The sequence below is a fragment of the Piliocolobus tephrosceles genome, chromosome 4 (assembly GCF_002776525.5).
Source record: "Piliocolobus tephrosceles isolate RC106 chromosome 4, ASM277652v3, whole genome shotgun sequence".
Taxonomy (NCBI): Eukaryota; Metazoa; Chordata; class Mammalia; order Primates; family Cercopithecidae; genus Piliocolobus; species Piliocolobus tephrosceles.
This window is the reverse complement of record NC_045437.1, coordinates 24,362,007-24,379,112: the sequence shown is the minus strand read 5'-3', so window position 1 is coordinate 24,379,112 and position 17,106 is coordinate 24,362,007.

Sequence of the window (17,106 nt, the reverse complement as noted above, 5' to 3'; positions counted from 1 at the left end):
GATAGATAGATAGATAGATAGATAGATAGATAGATAGATAGATAGATAGATGGAAAATAGATGCTTAGATGGTAGGTAGATAGGTAGGTAGGTAGACAGAGAGATGGAAATTTATTATGGGAATTGGCTCATGCAATTATGGATGCTGAGAAGTTCCACAGTCTGCCATCTGCAGGCTGGAGAACTAGGAAAACCTGTGGTATAATTGAGTTTGAGACTGAAGGTCTGAGAACCAGGAGCACCAATGTTCTATGTCAGGAGAAGATGATTGTTCTAGCTCATGAAGAGAGAGAGTGAATTTTTCCCTCCTCTGACTTTTTGTTCTATTCAGGGTCATGACAAATGGTGGGATGCCCACCCACATTGAGAAGCAAGACTTTTACTCAGTCTATTGATTCAAATGATAATCTTTTCTGGAAATTCATGCAAGGACATATAAAAATACAATTTTTCTAGCTATCTGGGTATTCCTTAACTCAGAGTCAAGTTGACATATACAATTACACATTACATAATGTATTCCATTCATTAATATTTTGTACAAATTAAAATTATGGTGGTGGTGATTTTAATTTCAAATAACCAAAAGAAAAAAGAATGGGGAAAAAAGCAATATTAAAAAAAAAAAGATACTGTGCCTTTTCTGACACATTTTAGCAATTACTGAAACTTTTGTTCATGTTTTGTATTACTTTACAATTATATCTTCAGCTGTATGACATGGAAATGTATTTCTTATTTACTTCACAAGAGTACTTTTATAATGGAACAATTAACAACACACAAATTGTTAATTCCTTGTTAGTTTGAAACCATCTGGTGTCAAATTCTATACACGAGGGTGGGATTTGAAACAGACATGCTTCCCGCAACATGTTCAGTGTTAATCACCAGTGAAACCTGATGAAAATAGTCTCTCTGTTTTTAGAAATGCAGCTATTGTTTTAAACTTTAAAAATGGTATGATGTCCATTTTAAAAGAATTTATATTGAAATTTAATTAAATTGTTTTTGTCCAGGGCAGTAACAACATCTGTGTCAGAAGTTTTACAAGGAATAATATATCAGATGCATCATATTTATCTATAATCACATGTAACATTATCTGATCTGTAGAATCTGCAGTGTTTTACACAGTGTTTTAGAGTATTTTTTACATTTAGGGAATATTTTTAAAAGTATATTAAAATATTCTTTATTTTAATTGTATGCTCAATGTGGCTAAAAATAAAATGATAGAAAGTATAAAAATATCCCAAATTCCAAATTCCATTATTTACTATATATTTAAGTATACCTATAAAAGGCATCTGAATCTTTATCAACCATTAAATACATCATAAAAGAAGATGTGGTATTTTTATCATGTCATCCCTCTTCAAATTTTATTCTTCTATCTACATTTTCATACACTTAAGGTGATGCTGACCCACTTACTTATTCCTTAATGATTTCTGAATATTCATTGGTCCAGATATTCAGCCTTTCCCCATGAAAATGGTGGGAGGTTTGAACAATTCAGAAAATCACGACTGTCAGTACAGAAGTAGCTTCTTTCTTCTGTCAAAGGCACAATTTGACAAGCTTGCTTGAATTTCTTGCAAAGATAGTGGTTTTAAAATTCACTTTAAAAGCAATTCTCTTACCTTCAACTGAGGAACTAAAAATAAGAAAATATTATTTACAAGGAAATCCAGAAATGTGTTTTATTATAGACATTAAGCAGTCTCTGCTATTTGCAGTATAAGATAAATGAAATAAAATGGCTATTAAGATCAACATAGAAGTTTGTATATTACTAATCAAAGGGCAGTGTTGGCTGGCCATGGTGGCTTCTGCCTGTAATCCCAATACTTTGAAAGGCTGAAGCGGGCAGATCAACTGAGGTTAGGAGTTCGAGACCAGTCTGCCCAACATGATGAAACCCTGTCTCTACTAAAAATACAAAAATTAGCTGGGCATGGTGGCATGCCCTTGTAGTTCCAGCTTCTTGGGAAACTGAGGCAGGAGAATTGCTTGAACTTGGGAGGCAGAGGCTGTAGTGAGCCAAGATCATGCCACTGTACTCCAGTCTGGGCAAAAGAGTGAGATTGTAAAATATATAAATAAATAATAAGAATGAATAAATAATAATTTTTAAAAAAGCAATGTTGTCAAATATGGCTCAGAATTTGAAATATACTACTGACTTTCATTCCATGGTTTGGTAGGGTAAAGGCTGAAGCAGGGCCAACCTGTGGGCTGGAAACTCTATTGATATTAGCAGTGATAAAATAGCCAGAGAAAAACCAACATCTTGCCAAATTACACTCTGAAAATATATCTCATATCTAGCTTACTACCTTGGAGGAATCCGAGACCTGGAAATCAGTTATCTTGAACTGCAAAACAAATCTTACTAAAGGGAAGAGCTGTGCTGATACACATTGCCAAATGTTCACAACAATGTCACTGCATGGGTGTGTCTCTTCTAACATACACTCGCTCCTGCTGACACATCCAACAATAGCCCTATGCCTGAAATATTTGTGCCATCTGATTCTCCCCAGTTAGATGCCACTTCTCCCCAAGGTTATCTGCATGGAGTCTGGGCCTGCCATTTTCCTCTCCCCGACAATTACAGATACTGAATTTCTTCTTTCCCCTCCCTCCCCAATGTTGAATAACTGACCCCAAACCCTCCTGAAGAAAGTAGCGGAGAACACAGCAAGAGTTAGGAATGGGCAGAGATCGGCAACGCCTATAGGAAAATGTTCTGTGTTTTGTCAGTTCTGCTTGTGTTTGAGCATTTGTTCCTTCCTTTGAAAGCTTTGCCCAGTGTGTTAATTTTCTATCACAACTGTAAAAACAAACAACAACAACAACAACAAACACACTTACTAGCTCATAATGTCATAAACTTTTATCTTACAGTTTTGTAGGTCACAAGTCTGTCACAGGTCTCATGGGAGTCCAATCAAGGTATCTGCACAGCTGCATTCTTTTCTTGAGGTTGTAGGGAAGATTAGTCTCCTTGCCTTTTCAGTCTTCTAGAGGCCACCCACATGCATTGACTCTTAGCCATTTTCCTCCATCTTCAAAGCCAGCATGGTTGCATCTCAAACAATTTTGTCATGGTCTCATCTCCTTCTTACCATATCCAGGGAAGTTTCTTCAATTTCAAGGACCCACAAGTTTAGATTGTTCTTACTTGGGGTAATCCAACATGATGTCCTCATCTCAAAGTCCTTAACTTAATCAAATATGCAAAGTCCTTTTTACTATGTGAGGTCACATATTCATAGGTTCTGGAGATCGGGATTTGAACATCTTTGAAAAATCATTATCCTTCTCACCATTCCAGAGAAAAATCCTATTGTTTTTGTCCATGAAAACAAACTTTGTCTTACTTTATTTTCACAGAACATCTGTGTTTGTGGATTTTCTTATAATGGCCATTAGCAAAAATAAGCAATTACATTGTGATTGGTTGATTTTAAATATCTCCTTTTATAGTTCAGTTTAGCACTCAAGTTTCATTTTCCTTTGTAAGGCTTAATGCAAATGGCTATGAAACTTAAGACTATTGAGTTTGATGTGAACATTTTTAATTCTCTCAACTGTGATAATTTAATGATCTGCAGTCTGCACAATAAAGACTCCGTTGCACAGATACTCATGTACTAAAGATGCAAACCCAAACATTTACTAACAAAAACTTAAAGAGAATGTGATGTCTTCAGAGATTTTGTTACTCCACTCACTTCTTAATCTGTATGGTACTATTTTTCAGAGCACACTTCTCTATCAAAAATTGCACTTTGCTAATTTTTCATTGCTTGCCCCATCCCTGTTCCAAAATGTATTTCGTCCAGTCTCACGTAAAATCCAAAAATCCTTTTATACTCCATACTGGCAATAGTTATTTCTTTTCTTTCTCAGGAATTAAAAATAAACAAATGTAATTGTGAAAGATCTTTTCTTTTTGGGAAAGATAAATTCATTTTATTTAGAAAATTATTATGGTTACATGATTTCCAATTTCTTGGAATAACCTTTTTAAAAATAATATTTAAATTTGCTCTTTTATAAGTACTACATAACAAAAAGGCATCTGACTGTTGCAATTACTTCAGATAACATAAAAGATCTATGTATGATTGAGTCTCCATGCTCAATTATTTTAAAATCAGATAGTATCATGAAAGGGTAAGAACACTTCTCCTCTTCTGAAGGATGTGTCTATTTAGAAAAAATAGCTTCCTACTTTGCTTTCATTTAACATTGTTGGTTCATATCATAATGTACCTGTGTAGGAAGATAGTATATCTCTTAAACAAAAGGATAAAAACATTTTGACAATGTTTGTCTGAACATTGTGTGATATTCTATTAAAATAGAATAAATGGGCAAATAAATAGGTCATGATGGGTACTGAGTTGTCTGAGGGTCTTAAAATTTATTCCAGTTTTTTATTTGCTTGCTTTTATAAATGATACTATTATAAATCTTCTTTTTATTTGTCTTAAATACTGACAAATTAATTGCCTATATTTATGGGGTACAAAGTGATGCTATAATAGAAGTATACAATGTGGAATGACTGAATAAGGAGGCTAAGGGCTGGGGCAAGTGAGATCTCAAAGAGTACAATGTTTCAGTTAGACGGGAAAAATAAATTATAATATTTGAGGTGATAGATACGTTAACTAGCTTTTTTGTTTGCTTTTAAGGAACAAAAGGAAAGGTTAAAGTCCCATTGATGTTCATATCATCTGAAAAATGATATTTATAAGACAGCAACAAGAAATGAACTTCTTACCAAGGACACAGACCTTGTGAGAAAATAAATACCATTAAAAAAAAGTGCTGAAAAAGGTTAAGTCTTTGCCCATGCCGACGTCCTGAATGGTATTGCCTAAGGTTTCTTCTAGGGTCTTTATGGTTTTACATCTTACATTTAAGTCTGTAATTCATCTTGAGTTAATTTTTGTATAAGGTATGAGGAAGCGGTTCAGTTTCAGTTTTCTGCGTATGGTTAGCCAGTTTTGCCAACACCATATATTAAATAGGGAATCCTTTCCCCATTGCTCGTTTTTATCAAGTTTGTCAAACATCAGATGGTTGTAGATGTGTGGTGTTATTTCTGAGGCCTCTGTTCTGTTCCAGTGGTCTATATACATGTTTTGGTACCAGTACCGTGTTGTTTGCGTCACTGTAGCCTTGTAGTATAGTTTGAAGTCAGGTAGCATGACACCTCCAGCTTTATTCTTTTTGCTTAGGATTGTCTTGGCTCTATGCACTCTTTTTGGTTCCATATGAAATTTAAAGTACTTTTCTCTCATTCTGTGAAGAAAGTCAATGGTAGCTTGATGGGGATAGCATTGAATCTATAAATTATTTGGGGCAATATGGCCATTTTATTGACGTTGATTCTTTCTATCCATGAGCATGGAATGTTTTTCCATTTGTTTGTGTCTTCTCTCATTTCCTTGAGCAGTAGTTTGTAGTTCTCCTTGAAGAGCTCCTTCACCTCCCTTGTAAGTGGATTCCTATGTATTTTATTCTCTTTGTAGCAATTGTGAATCAAAGTTCACTCATGATTTGGCTCTCTGTCTATTATTGGTGTATAATAATGCTTGTGATTTTTGCACATTGATTTCGTATCCTGAAACTTTGCTGAAGTTGGTTATCAGCTTAAGGAGATTTTGGGCTGAGATAATGGGGTTTTCTAAATACACAATCATGTCACTGCCAAACAGAGACAATTTGACTTCCTCTCTTCCTATTTGAATATGCTTTATTTCTTTCTCTTGCCTGATTTCCCTGTCCAGAACTTCCAATGCTATGTTGAATAGTATCCAATACTATGTTGAATAGGAGTGAACAAGAGAGGGCATCCTTGTCTTGTGCTGGTTTTCAAAGGGAATACTTCCAGCTTATGCCCATTTAGTATGATATTTGCTGTGCGTTTGTCATAAATAGCTCTTATCATTTTGAGATACGTTCCATCAATACCTAGTTTATTGAGAGCTGTTGTTTTTGTCACTGTTTTGTTTATGCGATTGATTACATTTACTGATTTGCATATGTTGAACCAGCTTTGCATCCCAGGGAAGAAGGCAACTTGATAGCGGTGAATACGATTTTTGATGTGCTGCTGGATTCTGCTTGCCAGTATTTATTGGGGATTTTTGCATCAATGTTTGTCAGGGATATTGGCCTGAAATTTTCTTGTTTTGCTGTGTCTCTGCCAGGCTTTGGTATCAGGATGATGCTGGACTCACAAAATGTGTTAGGGAGGAGACCCTCTTTCTGTGCTTTGGAATAGTTTCAGAAGGAATGGTAGCAGCTCCTCTTTGTACCTCCAATAGAATTTGGCTGTGAATTTGTCTGGTCCTGGGGTTTTTTTGGTTGGTAGGCTATTTATTACTGCCTCAATTTCAGAACTTGTTAATGATCTATTCAGGGATTTGACTTCTTCCTGGTTTTGTCTTGGGAGGGTGTATGTGTCTAGGAATTTATTCATTTGTCTAAAACACCAAAACAATGGCAACAAAAGCCATAATTGACAAATAAATAAGATATAATTAAACTAAAGAGTTCCTGCACAGCAACAGAAACTATCATCAGAGTGAACAGGCAATCTACATAATGGGAAAAAATTTTTGCAATCTACCCATCGGACAATGGGCTAATATCCAGAATCTACAAAGCACTTAAACAAATTTGCAAGAAAAAAAAATCAAAAAGTGGGCAAAGAATATGAACAGACACTTATCAAAAGAAGACATTTATGTGGCCAACAAACATATATGAAAAAAGCTCATCATCACTGGTCATCACACCAATGCAAATCAAAACCACAGTGAGATACCATCTCATGCCAGTTAGAATGTCAATCATTAAAAAGTCAGGAAACAACAGATGCTGGAGAGGATGTGGAGAAATAGGAATGCTTTTATACATTGGTGTGAGTGTAAATTAGCTCATCCATTGTGGAAGACAGTGTGGCGATTCCTCAAGGATCTAGAACCAATAATACTATTTGACCCAGCAATCCCATCACAGGGTATATACCCAAAGGATTATAAATCATTCTACTATAAAGACACATGCACACATATGTTTATTGCAGCACTGTTCACAATAGCAAAGACCTGGGACCAACCCAAATACCCATCAATGATAGATTGGATAAAGAAAATGTGGCATATATACACCATGGAATATTATGAAAAAAACGTATTATTATTTTTTTTTCCAGGGAGATGGGTGAAGTTGGAAACCATAATTTTTAGCAAACTAACACAGGAACAGAAAACCAAACACCACATTTTCTCACCATAAGTGGGAGTTGAACATGAGAACACATGGACACAGGGAGGGGAATATCACACACTGGGGCCTATTGGGGGATGGGAGGAATAGCATTAGGAGAAATATCTAATGTAGATGACAGGTTGCTGGGTGCCACCACTATGGTACGTGTATACCTATGTAACAAACATGCACGTTCTGCACATGTATCTCAGAACTTAAAGTATAATTTAAAAAAAAGAAGAAAAAGGTTAAGTCTGCTAAATGCTCTCACAACTTGCAGGCATAACAGTAAGAGATTTTCATAAAATTGAGGTAAAAGTAGAGATGATTATTTCAGAATGCAGTTTTCAAGTGTGTTAGTTTTCTTTTCAACCTAATTTCCTTTTCTCCCCCAAACTCGAAGCAATCCAATTACTTAATATAAAATATAAAATATCAACACTGAGATTACCCACTTATACTTTCTATGAGACATATCAAAAATTGTTCACATAAATAGAAGAATAAAAGCAATTCCAGTCACCTTTTTTTTTTTTTGTAAAAGGTTAGACACAGATAGAATTGCATCTCTTCAAAGATGACCAAACTGATAGAAAAACAGAAACAAAATAAATCTTACGTAGTTCCTTTGCAAGTGCAGCAGAGAAAGAGAGGAAAAGGAAAATGTCAGACAGCATAGAGATGAATAGCGTATTGGATGCGTTACAACAGACATGAAATAAAATTGCTGGCTAACACTACACCTTCTCTCAGGAGTTCTAAAAACAAGTACTATTTAAAACAAAGAATGATAAAAGCAATAGAATGTGATGAAAAGAGAATTTATGAAAAAATCAAGGTGGGAATGATAATGTACAATTTGCAAATATGATCAGGAATAACGAGGGCAGAATTAAAACACCAAAAAAATCACAGATATTTAGAATCTATTTAAGAAAAATCCCAGAAAATTTTGAGAAAACACAGATAATTAATGACATAAAAGCAACATTATAATTTTGCAATAGAACCAATGGAAATCCAACCTAGAGATCATTGTTGTTCCTAACCAAGAGAAACAACAACAAATCCAAATTTTAAGTAACCGTTTCTAAATTTAATGAGCCAATAAGGACTCAATTTGTTCTGAAAAAAGCAAAAAGTAAAGAGAAAATATTTAAATGATAGTGACAGATGGATAGATGATAGATGGGTAGATAGATTTTACTTGGTAATGTTATTGAATTTAAAGTTTAAAAAATCTTATACAAATTCAAAAGATAATTTCACAAAAATCTGGTAACCTACAAAGCAAAACATAAAGGCAAGGCTTCCCTCAGCCCTTTCCTTAGTAGTGTTAGATATAGAGGCCAAAGGAAAAGAATCTGCAGATTTTTGAGGAAGTAAAGATTGTCATCAGCTAATTTTATACGAATGCAAGTTATTATTCCTGACTGCAGAAAATGGAAGCAAAAATTTGAATTGCTGTGATTCAAGGAATACTTTTGATTCCTAAAAAGCTAATTTAAAAAGTTAAGCCAGTCAACAAATAGGTATATCTCAAAAATAAAAACATAAATGGTGAAATAATACAGAAAAAATAAATTTAGGGATAGGACCAATTTAAATAATTTACAATGTTATATTTTCAAGCAGAATAATTTTTATAAGAATAAACATTGAATTAATATTCATAGCCTAAAAGGTAAGACCTAGACTATGCCAAAATAAAAATAAAAAAAAAGGGAGAAAACAAAGAAAAGATTTTGGGTGGGGCTGGAGAATAAAGAGGGGTAAAGAAGAGCATGGAATATGTTTTCTTGTTTCATTTAAGAATATCAATTGATAATAATTTTTTCTGGACATGTAAAGTTTAAAAGTAATTGTAATTGTTGTATATGTATGTCCACCCTTTTACTATAAAACAGGCTTTATTCTTCTTAAGCTGCAAAGAAAAAAATGAACTCTAGTAACATGAAACATATATATATATAATATACATATAATATATATACACAGATATGTACACACTTATATATATGAAAAATACTCAGGAAACAAGAAATGTAGAGAATCAAATGTCATTTTTCCTCAAGATGGCAGATTAGAGGCTTTTAGTCTGCATCAGCCCTTTGGAAATAGCAAGATAGTGCATAAAGATCAACTGTTTCAGCATTAATTCAAGAAGGAAAATGAGAATCCACTGAAACTGTGAAGAATGCCCCAGATCCAAGGTAGAAGTATGCCAGCAAACAGCCCCGTGATGGTGTTCAACCAGTAAAACAGAAGGAAGCCCCAGTCTGTGAGAGAGGCAGAGAACCCACCTCTATAGCAACCCAGGTAGAGGGAGAGCACTTGGTATCTCCCAAGTCCCGGAGCTGTCCTGAGGAGAGTCTTGAATACGCTGAGATAGAAAGACACCTGGAAAAGCTGAAGTCGTTTTATCAGACCTGAGACCAAGATCAGAATGCCATTTTTAATACGGGCACATACAAAATCAATTACTCTTTGGCAACCCGGCAGTGTGGCCACACAAATACTTTAGTCTTGGGCCAGATGTTGGAGTGCATGCTCTGGAGTAGGGTAGGGACTTCCACAGCTCCAACTGTGGAAGGTGCCTCAGCGTAGGAGCTGGAATTGTGCTCTTTCCCCATCACAATCCTGGGGCAGGAGGAGAACTGCAATAGCTACAGTTTCTCCTAGATGATGAGACTTGCACCCAGTGCCGGTGTGGCAATCTGGAACTGGTCTGTGTGTGCCATTACTGGGTGCCCTACCTTGCTCCCCTAAAGTCAAGGTACACCAGGGCCCTCTCTGGTCCACTCCCAGGCAGTAATCCAGGCAAATGGAGAATCTGCTGGCCTGTAGCAGAAGTCCAAGCTGCCCTACCCTTCCTGGACATAGATCACGGTGTAGCCAGGCAGTCTCTGCTCCATGCCTAGGGAGGTCTCCAGTCATTGAGGGCACCCTCTCACTTGATTCGTCAGCCTGAGAAGGCCAATCCTCCTGTGCAAAGAACTCGGTGCATGGGGGCTCTTTCTGCTGCACACCCTGGCAGATATCCAGTCATCTGGAGCATCCACTCTCCTGGATTCGCAGTTTAGGCTGCCTGTCATTCCCATGCAGACAACTTGGGGCCAATGAGATCTCTTACCTCCATAGCTAGGTACACCTTTGTGTGCTTGATGGCTACCCACTGGAGACTCGCCTCTTCTTGGTGCTGGTGCTTGTGCCTGTCATCAAGGGACCTGTAGGTAGACTTGCCCAGTCCAGCCCTGAGCATTGTGGCCCCTACCTCCCTGGCGCGAGCGGGAAGACCAGAACACTGTGCCCTGCATGAATCAGCAGCCCATTGCCTGAGGCAACAGAGAGCTTCTTCCATAAACAAAGATCCAGTATATACTGAGATGCATTGGCTAGAGCTGGCTCTTACCTGTAAGATACATCTACCAGCTTGTAACTTGAACTGCGCACCCCAATATAAAACCTGCTGACAGAAGTGCATAGGGCTATAGAGGCAAAGCCAAAAGACCCTACCCAGCTTTCTCTCCAGTCAAACACACATCCCCAGTGGGTGGGGGAGAGAAACGGAAACAAAAATACAAAAATATTATAGGGAAAGAAAGAAAAAGAAAAAATCCGACTTCAAACAATAATTAGATCAATTACAAATGCTGGTGTTTCCAAATTAGAAAGGAACCAGTGCAAGAATTCTGACACCATGAAAAACTTGAATATAGGGACATCACCGAAGGATCACAGTAGCTCTCCAGCAATAGTCCCTAGGCAAAATGGAAACTTAGAAATGGCAGATAAAAAATCCAAAACATGGATTGTAGGGAAGCTCAAAGAGATACAAGACAAGTTTGAAAATCACCACAAATAAACTTCGAAGGTAATCTAGGAAATGAAAAAAGAAATAAACATCCTAAAATAAATTAATCAGAGCTTCTGGAATTGAATAACTCACATCATAAGAAATTTCAGTCTGGGCCGGGTGGCTCAAGCCTGTAATCTCAGCACGTTGGGAGGCCGAGACGGGCGGATCACGAGGTCAGGAGATCGAGACCATCCTGGCTAACACAGTGAAACCCCGTCTCTACTAAAAAATACAAAAAACTAGCCAGGCGAGGTGGTGGGCGCCTGTAGTCTCAGTTACTCGGGAGGCTGAGGCAGGAGAATGGCGTAAACCCGGGAGGCGGAGCTTGCAGTGAGCTGAGATCTGGCCACTGCACTCCAGCCTGGGCGGCAGAGCGAGACTCCGTCTCAAAAAAAAAAAAAAAAAAAAAAAGAAATTTCAAAACATAATTAAAACAATAAAACATTATCAGTAGACCGAACCAAGCAGAAGAAAGAATTTCAGACCCTCAAGTACGGTCTTTTGAACCAACCCAGCCAGACAAAAATAAAGAAAATAGAATTTTAAGAAGTCCACAAACTCTTCAAGAATTATGGCATATGTAAGGTGGCGAAACCCTATGAACTGCTGTTACTTCTGAGAAAGAAGGGGAAAAGGTAAACAACCTAGAAAACATATTTGAGGAAACAATTTGAGAAAATGTCCCTAATCTTGCTAGACAGGTAGACACCTAGACACTAGAAATCCAGAGAACACCTGTGAGAATCTAGATACAATGAACATCGCCAAGGCATGTAGTCACCAGATTGTCCAGGGTCAACGATTAAAAAATATATGTATTACATTTATATATATTATAATTATTGTTTGATTAAACAATTATTGTTTGATTAAATATATTTATTTATTTTATATATATATATATATATGGAGCTAGAAAAAAGGTTAGATCATATACAAAGGGAACCCTATCAGGCTATTTTTAACCCTATCACCCTATCAGCAGGTTTTTCAGCAAAAAACTTAAAAGCCAGGAGAGGTCAAAGGTTTATTTTCAGTATTTTTAACAAAAAGAAATTCCAACCAAGAATTTCATATCCCATCAAACTAAGCTGCAGAAGCAAAGGAAAAATAAAATCTTTTCCAACCAGTCAAGTACTACTGGAATTCCTTAACATTGTAGGAGCATTACAAGAAACCCTTAAGGGATTTCTAAACCTGGAAACAAAAGAACAATACTCACTATCATATAAACGCACTTACATACACAGCGCACAGACCCTATAAAGCAACCACACAATAGAAAATATAAAGCAAAAAGTAAACAACTTTATGACAGGATCAAAACCTCACATAAGAATTAGACAGTCACACAATAACAGTGGGAAACTTCAACACTCCACTGACATCTTTAGACAGATCATCAAAGCAGAAAACTAACGAAGAAATTCTGAGCTGAAATTCAACACTTGACCAATTGGATCTAATAGCCATCTACAGAATACTGCACCTATCAACCACAAAATATACATTCTTCTGCCGGGCGCGGTGGCTCACGCCTGTTAATCCCAGCACTTTGGGAGACCGAGGTGGGCAGATCACCAGGTCAGGAGATCGAGACCATCCTGGCTAACACGGTGAAACCCAGTCTCTGCTAAAAATACAAAAAATTAGCCAGGTGTGGTGACTGGCACCTGCATTTTCAGCTACTTGGGAGGCTGAGGCAAGAGAATGGCGTGAACCTGGGAGGCAGAGGTTGCAGTGAGCCAAGATCTCACCACTGCACTCCAGCCTGGGTGACAGAACGAGACTATCTCAAAAAAAAATTACATACAGATATATATTTATAAAAATATATATAAATCTAGAGGAAATGAAGAATGTGTATATATATATATATATACACACACACATATATACACACATGTATGTATATATATATATACACACATATTCTTCTTATCTGTACACAGAGCATACTCCAAGATCAACCACATGCCAAAACATTTGAAAACCTCAAAAAGCTGGGCACAGTGGCTCATGCCTGTAATCCCAGGGCTTTGGGAGGCAGAGGTAGGTGGATCACCTGAGGTTGGGAGTTCAAGACCAGCCTGACCAACATGGAGAACCTGTCTCTACTAAAAATAAAATATTAGCCAGACATGGTGGCACATGCTTGTAATCTCAGCTACTAGGGAAGCTGAGGCATGAGAATCTCTTGAACCCGGGAGGCGGAGGTTGCAGTGAGCCGAGATTGCACCATTGCACTCCAGCCTGGGCAATAAGAGCAAAACTGCATCTAAAAGAAAAAGAAAACCTCAGTAAATGTTGAAAAAATCAAAATCATACCAACCATACTTTTGGACCACAGTGAAATAAAAAGAAAAATAAATACCAGAAAGATCTCTCAAAACCACACAATTTCAGAAAAATTAAACAACTTGCCCCTGGATGACTTTTGAGAAACAATGGCATTCAGAAAGAAATTTTTCAAATCTTTAAAAGAGTGAAAACAGAGATACAGCATACTAGATTCTCTGTTAACAGGAAAGGTTATAGTGCTAAAAATGCCTACCTTAAAAAATTAGACAGACCTCAAATTAACAATGTAATATCACACCTAGAGGAACTAGATAAACAAGAACAAACTAACCCCACAGCTAGAAGAAGAAAAGAAATAACTATAATTGGAGCGGAACTGAATGGAATTGGGACCCCAAAATCCATAAAAAGAATCAATGAAACAAAATGTTCATGCACTGAAAAGATAAGCAAGATCAATGGACTACCAGCTAAATTAACAGATTAAAAAAGAGAGAATCCAAATAAGCACGATCAGATATGACAATGATGACACTGCAACCAATCACACAGAAATACAAAAGACCTCTAAGACTCTTATGAATGCCTCAATGCACACAAACTATAAAATCTGGAGGAAATGAACAAATTTCTGGAAACACACAATCTCCTAAGATTGAATCAAGAAGAAGAAACCCTGAATAGGCCAATATTGAGTACTGAAATTGAATCCGTAATATAAATACCCACGAGTCAAAAAAAGTCCCAGACCAGAGGGATTCATAGCCAAATTCTCCCACATGTACAAGAGCTGGTACTAATTCTACTGAAACTTTTCAAAAACATCAAGGAGGAGGGATTTCTCTCTAACTCCTTCTACAAAGCCAGCATCAGTCTGACACTGAAGTTTGGCAGACACAAACAAAAAAGAACACTAAAGGTTATTATCCTTAAAGAACATAGATGCAAAAATCCTAAACAAAATACTTGCAAACTGAATCCAACAGAATATCAGAAAGTCAATTCACCACAATCAAGTAGGCATTATTCCTGAGATGCACGGTTGGTTCAATGTACACAAATCAATAAATAGCCAAAGCAACGTTAAACAAAATTATGAAGTTGGAGGCATCACATTACCAACTTCAAACTCTACTATAAGGCTACAGTAACCAAAACAGAATGGTACTGGTTAAAACAAACAAAAGGAAAACAGATACATGGACCAATGGAACAAGTTAGAGAACATGGAAACAAAGCCATACAGTGACAGCCACCTGATCTTTGACAAAGTTGACAAAAATAAGTAATGAGGAAAAATCTCCTGTTTAATACATGACACTGGGATAACTGGCTACCTACATACAGAGGAATGAAACTGAACTCTCCCTTTCACCATGTACAAAAATTAACTAAATATAAATTAAATATTTAAATGTAAGATCTCAAAATAGAAGAATTCTAGAAGAAAATAGAGGAATCACCATTCTGGGCATCAACCTTGAGAAAGAATTTACGATTAAGTTCTCAAAAGCAATTGCAACAACAAAAAAGGATAAGTTGATCTAATTAAACTAAAGAGCTTCTGTACACCAAAATAAATAATCAACAGAGTAAACAGACAAACATCTAATACCCAGAATCTATAATGAATTTACACAACTTAACAAGCAAGAAACAATACAATTTTAAAATAAGCAAAATTTAATTCAGTTCTTCTGTGATTTTAGTTACTTCTTTTCTTCTGCTGGCTTTTGGGTTGTATTTTTTTTTCTTTCTAGTTCCTCGAGATGTGACATTAGATTATTAATTTGAGATCTTTCTAATTCTTGATGAAGGCATTAAGGACCATAAACTTTCCTCTTAACACTGCTTTATTTACAACTCAAAGATTTTGGTAAATCGTGTCTCTATTTTCATCAATTTCTTTTTTTTTATAATATTTCTGCCTCATTTATTTTGTTTGCCTAAGAGTTATTCAGGAGCAGTTTGTTTTATTTCTGTTTTTGTGTAGTTTTGAGAAATTTTCTTAGTATTGATTTCTATTTTTATTGCATTGTAGTCCAATAGTGTGATTGGTTTGATTCACTTTTTAAAAAATTTTATTGAGAATTTCTTTACGATCAAGTATGCGGTGGATCATAGAATACGTTCGGTTTGTGGATGAGAAGAATAAATATGCTGTGGTTTTTTGTTGGGTGGAGTATCGTGTAAATAGCCCTTAGGTTCAATTGGTCAAATGTTGAATTTAATTTCAAAATTACCTTATTAGTTTTCTGCCTCAACGATTTGTTTAATGCTTTCAGTAGGATAATGAAGTTCACCACTATTATTGTGTAGCTGTCTAAGTCTTTTTGTATGTCAAGAAGAGCTTATTTTATGAATCTGGGTGCTTTATAGTGTTGGGTGCATATGTATTCATGATTATTAAGTGTTCCTGTTGAATTGAACCCTTTATCATTATATAATGCCCCTCTTCGTCCTTCCTGATTGTTAGTTTAAAGTCTGTTTTATCGGACATATAAATAATGACCTCTGCTCTTTTTGTTTGTTTGTTTTCTGTTTGCATGGTAGATCATTTTCCATCCCCTTACTTTGAATATGTGGTTTTGATGCAAATCAGAATTGCAATGAGATATCATTTCACACAGGTCAGAATGACTATTATTAAAAATTAAAAAAAAAAAAACAGATGCTAGCAAGACTTCAGAGAAGTGGGAAAGCTTATACACTGTTGGTATGAATGTAAACAATTCAGCCACTGTGGAAAGCTGTTTGGAGATTTCTCAAAGAACATTAATCAAACTACCATTCAACCCAGTCCCATTACTAGGCATATATCCAAAAGAGAACAAATCATTCTACCAAAAATAAACATGCACTAACACATTCATTGTATCACTACTCGCAATAACAGAGACATAAAATCAACCTTGGAGCCCATCAGTGGTGGACTGGAAAAAATGTAGTACATATACACCATGAAATACTATGCAGCCATAAACAGGAATGATATTACATCTATTACAGCACCATGGATTCAACTGAAGACCATTATTCTAAGTTAATTATTGGAGGAAAAGAAAACCAAATACTGCATGTTTTAATTATAAGTGGGACTTAAACATTGGGTACTCATGCACACAAAAATGGCAACAAAAGAAATGGAGGACTACTCGGCCAGAGTCGGGGAAGCTGTTGAAGAACTATTGGATACTATGCTCAGTATCTGGATGATAAGATAATTCATACCACAAATCTCAGCATCACACAGTATACCTAGGAAACAAACCTGCACAGGTACCACCGAATCTAAAATAAAAGTTGAGGGGAAAGAAAGAAAATAAAATACTAAACAAGTACAGTTTACATTGTGTATGATAAATCTACTTATTAAATTAAAAAAAAGACTCACTTTAGAAGCATATATACATTTTACTATAGATATCACATAAAAAACTAAGGGATTCTAAACTTTAAAATTAAGAACATTGACGTAATTTAGACAAATGCAAACCTTAAAAATTAGGTAGCATAATATTCATGTTAAACAAATTTAAATTAAAATTAACATTGAAAAGAACATTTGAACTTTCATTAAAATGATTCAAGGAGCAAACTGCAATGAAATTAAAATTGTAATGATGGGAAAATAGATATACAGA